We start from the raw sequence: 6,000 nt of genomic DNA, 5'->3' as shown, positions 1-6,000 counted from the left end.
TGCAAGGCTGGTAGAGACATACCCCAGTAAACGTGCAGCTGTGCCTGCAGTGAAAGGTGCTTCCACAAAGAATTGGCTCAAGAAGATGAATAAAAAAACCCCCGCATCCTTCACTTTAGAGTCTAAAGACATTTTTTATTTTCTTCTATTTCATAAACAGGCCCCCATTTTATGTTGGTCTCAACATGCATTAAAATTTGAAGGTGCAATATGACAAAATGTGAAAGTTCAAGAGGTAAGAGGTAAGGTACTATTGATCTGTTGTAAAGAAACCAACAAAACAAATCCTTCATGGATTTTTTTTTTTTTTTTGTAGTGAAGTTGCAACTTTGCTTTTCTCTGCTAAAAAACAGACCTGACTATAAGACAGAGAAAGCTGTTAGTTTGCTACCAAACTTTGGACGGCTCAGGGGTCATGTGGTAGTAAAAAGGAGGGCAGGACGAAGATGGAGAGGGCCTCAGAAAACTTGGCTCGCCGTTGTCCCCTTTGGCTGCTGGGGGCACAGAGGCAGCAGTTGTTTTCCAGAGGGTTCAGAAAGCGGCACCAAACATAAAGCGGACGAAAACTCCGAATGACACTAAAGCACAAAAATAATACTAAAAACCGAACAATGAAATTCCGACACAAATGTGCCGTGTGTTCACAGATTTTTATGTCCAAGAAAATTGCTAAAAGATGAAATCATCCCCAACCAGACGCCACTAATTTGCTGAGTCAACCCGCCCTCAGATTAAAAATCTGATTTGAACTGAGCCGTGTCAAATGCGGTACAAATGCTAAAAGAAATCAACTTTCGCTCTGCTGTGTTCGCCCCAGCGTACGAGCAACTGGCGAGAACCATGTGGGTCAGTCAGACGGGCTGATTCAAGACAGCGGAGGCTCGAGGTTGCAGTCGCTGGCCATCTCCGACGGGGGGCGACGGCGAGCCGTTTCCCCCCATCCTCCCCGCCTTCGGGATCTGCACCCACTCTCCTCTGAGAACCGCACACGCTTGCGTCTCCATACATCCAGCCTCTCTCCCATGTGACGGAGAGAAGCAGGGAGAGAGAGGAACGGGAGTCTGCTTGAAGGCCAGACAATGAGTGGCTGTTGCAGGGAAGGCATGGCACACATAAAGGCTGGGAGAGAAGATCAGGACTAACGGAGGGGAGGCAGGATCATGGAGTTACATCAGAGAAAGATGGCTTCTATTTGAATGTTTAATGGCCACCAAGCCAGCGGGGGAAAAATAAATAAAATAAAAAATCAGCTTTATTACTTGACCACTGCTAGCTTTAAATCCTATGGAAGACCAAAAGTGCCCTATCAAATCAAATTGAAACATAAACCAATGCATATATTTTGATACAATTGGAGATACAAACATCAATAAATAGGTACATTTTATGTGTCATTTAAATGTTTCTTGCCATTTATTTTGAAAGACATTTACTTATTTATTCATATTTGACTTGCTTTATATCAAGACTTCTGTTCTTTCTGGCTTACTAATTAAAGTCAAAATGGATGGCTTGCGCTGCTAGAAACAAGACGAGTGTTCTGAAGTTAAGTTCCTGTGCAGGTCAGCCAATTAGACTCCAGGATGTATTTAACAAGCTGTAGTGACAGTTTAAATTATGTCTTAATAGACCGCTCCCAATGCCAGATTCAAGAAGATGTAGAGCTCTTATTTAGGCGGCTTTGATGCCACAACCAATTTATTTTGGATGCATAAAACTTTTTTCATGCAAGCAAATTACAATTCATTGATAGTTAGGCAGCCCTACACATTAACATCAAGGTTGCATAAACAAAAATAGAGTAACATTCTTTGTCTTTGTTGCACGTATCATTCCTAACAAGCAGATACATAAAACAATTGGTTTAATACTTAACTAATTTAAAAAGGTTTTAGCAAATAATTAATTCCTAGGAAATTTTGTCAGGGATGGCATGATAGGTCCACCAAAATAAAATAAAACTAAATAAAAATATACCACTGCATGGAAAAACAAAATTATTATTATTTAGATATTCAGCAATAGCTTAGCTTAAAATCTAAGCATGATTGCAAAAAAAGTAAAATTGTGAGATCATCAACTACTTGATATGTTTTTATTTTTAAAAAACATATACAAATTGAATGTCTATTATTTCAAAGTACAACTCAACCCAAATCTTGACCTTGCTTAAACAATAGCCTTAAATAATAATAGTTATTAGCATGTCATTTCTCGCCAAAACAAACAAACAAACAAACAAACAAAAAAAAAACACTTTTGGCAAAAAATAACTTGGGCCATTATTTTAGGAAGTGACAATAAAATATCCTGGTATCGTCTGAGGGTGGCCATAAGTAAGTAACATTAATAAATGAATTACTAAATTAACAAATCCATCCATCCATCCATTTTCTTACACCCTTCTGAAGCTGCTGGTGTCCATCTCCAGGGCAAGAGGCGGAGGTCACCCTGGACAGGTCACCAGGCTGTCGCAGGGCAGACAAATAAAATTAACAAATAAATGTTGGAATTTACCAAAGCGTTTTCAACATCGCTGCATAAAACGTATTATGCATTGGGAACTATCCAACTAATTCCAATGGCCCGTCTCTACTGCCTCACGGTGGCGTTACTGCACCTGGTCATGCCCATGATTGCGCCATAGGCATGCTGGGATCGCGCATGGATATTACTTGCGCAAAATCACAAAAAATGCAAATAAACAAAACAAAACAAAACCACGATCGGGGAATGACAACCATGTTCCCCATCTTGCTAGTGAACATTCTGCAGGGTTTACAAACATGTTACATCACAAAGGTTTCCACCGGAAGAGGTGGAAGGGAATTAGCCTACACATAAGCACGTGCAATTTCTAAAAACCATTCTCATTCTCTCTCTCTCTTGTGTGTATCTTGAATTCGGGTCTATTTGAACTCAACTCGAGCACGCGCACACACCTAGACACAAGCGAGCTTTCACACACGCGTCCACAGAGAGAGAGAGAGAGAGAGAGAGAGAGAGAGAGAGAGAGAGAGAGAGAGAGAGAGAGAGAGAGAGAGAGAGAGAGAGAGAGAGAGAGAGAGAGAGAGAGAGCGCGCGCGCGCGCGCAGTTGAGCGAGAAAGTGGGGGACGGAGTGATGTTCTCCCGCCGGAGAACAGAGCCTGACTCCGGCCAGCCAGTCATCAGCGGCAGCAGCGGCGGAGGCAGCGCTGTCCTCCCCACCGTCGGCGCCACCGCCACCCGCCCCGCACACACACACCCGGGCTGGCGAAACTGTCAATGAGAAAAGGAGTGTGCATCAGGCGCGGAGCACATAAAATCGCTCAGGGTTTCTACAACAAGGACCCAAAGACCGGAGGGTACTCTGTATGCCGTCGGCGGCATGGCGGCGGGGGCAGAGAGAGAGAGAGAGACAGAGGGAGGCGTGCGCGCGCGTTTCCTCGCAGGAGCGGCGCTTTGGGACTGTGATGTCTGACGGACGCGGAGAGATGCTGTGAGCTCTGGTATTAGCAGAGCCAGCTGCGCACCCACCGAGCCGCTCTGTCCCCTCCCTCCCCGCATCTCATCCCCAGCATTCCTGCTCTCTCTCCCAAGCGCCGACCATTCGCTCAAAGAGGGGAATCGGCTCCACACGGCTCGCTTCGCTCACTTGGGTCCCGCGCGAAGATTTTGGCAGGTATGTGCGGCGGCGCCGCGCGTCCGGGGCGCTGGACGCGCGTTTTGCATGCTGTGTTTAGAGGCGGGGTGGGGGGGTGGATGGGAGACCTGTGACTGGCTGGACTTTGTTGTATTCCTTCTTCTTCTTCTTCTTCTTGTTGCTTCCCTCCCCCTCCCCCTGTGGCCCTGCGAGTGCATTAATGAAACGTTATCTGGGAAGGATGCGGGCATCATCTGTCGATGCAGCCGACGTGAGAAATACGACAGTGCGAGGTGGCGTTCATATCCGTGCCAGCTGTTGCAGTTTTATTCCGGATTTGCACAGCCCGGAACACTGTCGATCCCACTAAATTCCCACCTCTCTCCCCACGCCGCCGCTTCTTCTGCATAACGTGGCCACAACACGGGCGCATGTGATCAAGCTGTTTGTGTCAACACCGACCCACATTCCACTCGATCCCGTCAAGACAGCCCAAGAAATAATATGCTGATGGATGGAAGGAGACAATCTGTTGTGCTACTGGCTTGCTTCCTAAGCTGCAGGCGGATATTCCTCTATTTGGAAATGGACCACTCAGGCAGAATGAAGCTAAGGATGGGCGTGAGGGCAATATGATCTGAGGATGCACACACCCTCTCCTCTTGCTCTGCTCCCACTTGGTGTATGCTGCTGCTGCTCTTCAGCAGCGAATGCATGCGCGAGAGCAGTCATGCAAGGAGGCATGCGTGGCACATGTGTGTGTTTTTCATGCACGGCTGCACAACACAGATAGATGCACATTCGTGCACACAACCACAGTGTTTTCTATTTATTTTTTTTAATTTTTTTTCCCGTACCTCCTCCTCATCCACACTCGACCATAATCCATAATCGTATGCTCTGGAGACATGACGTAACACGTAATCTTGTCTCATCTATATGCATCAGTTTCTAAAAAGGTTTGCAGAAAAGCTCTCTTGTCTCAGCCAGAAGGGAAATGGGAACAAACAGTCCTCCACTGCACGGGAGCATGATGAGCTTAAATTGGCTTACTCGGGGCTTCGCATCAGTCGACGCACAACCAGGCATACGCTGCTGCGAGTGGAAATAGGCTAGCATGCTTCCGACTCACACTCTTTTTTTTTTTTTGCTCCAAAGGGGAGTGGCGGCGATAGTACATGCTGTACAGGTGTTAAACTGTGGAGCGCACTGCTGATCGCAAGAGGAGAAGACGAGGGGGGGGAAGTCTGGATGTTATTGCAAGACCTTTTTTTTTTTTTAAAAAAAAAAAAAAAACAAAGCAAAAAAATTGCAGCACCTCTAATCAAAAGGAGTGCTTTTACTAACCCCCTTTTCTCCTGCTTCTCTCAGTCCAAAACCGGAAAAGGGTGAAACGGGACAGACGGTTTCAGAGAGCCACTAGAATTCCGAGATTTATTTCGTCACACGAGCCACTGGTCTCTTGACCTGTCAGGACTGCTATGAAAAAAGAGGTTAGGCTGGTGAAAAATGAATCGAAGAAGATGCCTATCATTTAATGCAGACCAGAATGGCCGGTCCGGTGACCTAGAATCTGATAACTGTGTTGGTTTTGAGCAATAATCTTGTGGCAGCAGAGAAAAGGATATATAGTAACTTGACTTTAAAAGAAAACCAGCAGGTTTTTGTAGTGCCATCTTTAACATATGGTGGTTATTTTAATCTTAATGCATAGACCTTAGCTAAAGATTAAACACCTGCTAAATTCAATAAGTGTTTCCCCGTTTTGTTGGTTTTTTTTTTTGCTCTTTACAGAGTAAGTTTTGGAAGAAAAAGCAAATACTAACTAACTAACCAGGCTGTCTGCTGAGGCAGTCACTTGTAATTTGCCAAATGTGTTTCTTAAACAATGTAGCTTTAGTTGTTTGCTTCTTTGGCTGGCATACTAAGGATAAGCTTGTATTACGCAACTGCAATTCTTCAGAACATCTCCTTTTCTCTTTTTTTTTGTGAGCAAAGGAGCTTTTTTTTTTTTAGCAAGTGCAGCAACAGGTGGTGAAGGTGAAAGTCCTACTCCATGCTCCAAACAGTTTAGAGATAACCTCACTGACTCATTCTCTACACTGAACTTTCCTTAAAATGACTTTAAGCACTTCGGGACAATATGACCTGAATGACTTGTTTTCAACCCTAACTTTTGAAACCCCTAGTACAGAACGGTACATTACATCATGCTTTTTAACTTTAATTCACAGTTGCACATGTGTATTTCAATCCCAGAGAGATTTTTTAGAATGTGAGAACATAGAATATTTAATGCACATTGCAGACAAAGCCACATTCTCTGATGAGCTGAGGCTGTACTACTGCAACTTATTCTCTGGAAACCAATTTTCGC

The 6,000-nt window shown here is 44.5% G+C and overlaps 1 protein-coding gene across 5 annotated transcripts in view; it reads left to right on the top strand.

The window, feature by feature from the left end:
* Positions 1-3,082: 3,082 nt before the first annotated feature.
* The window catches only part of unc13c (unc-13 homolog C (C. elegans)), a 164,028-nt gene continuing 161,110 nt past the window's right edge, over positions 3,083-6,000 (top strand). For 3 of the 5 annotated variants that reach the window (XM_028014537.1, XM_028014536.1, XM_028014535.1), the window contains exon 1: positions 3,083-3,662. The gene's annotated coding sequence lies outside the window, so the exon portion shown is untranslated. The remainder of the gene's footprint in view (positions 3,663-6,000) is intronic. The other 2 variants (XM_028014540.1, XM_028014538.1) reach the window with 1 other exon arrangement.

This window comes from Xiphophorus couchianus, chromosome 4, assembly GCF_001444195.1.
Source record: "Xiphophorus couchianus chromosome 4, X_couchianus-1.0, whole genome shotgun sequence".
NCBI lineage: Eukaryota > Metazoa > Chordata > Actinopteri > Cyprinodontiformes > Poeciliidae > Xiphophorus > Xiphophorus couchianus.
This window is presented reverse-complemented; position numbering and strand designations above follow the sequence as displayed.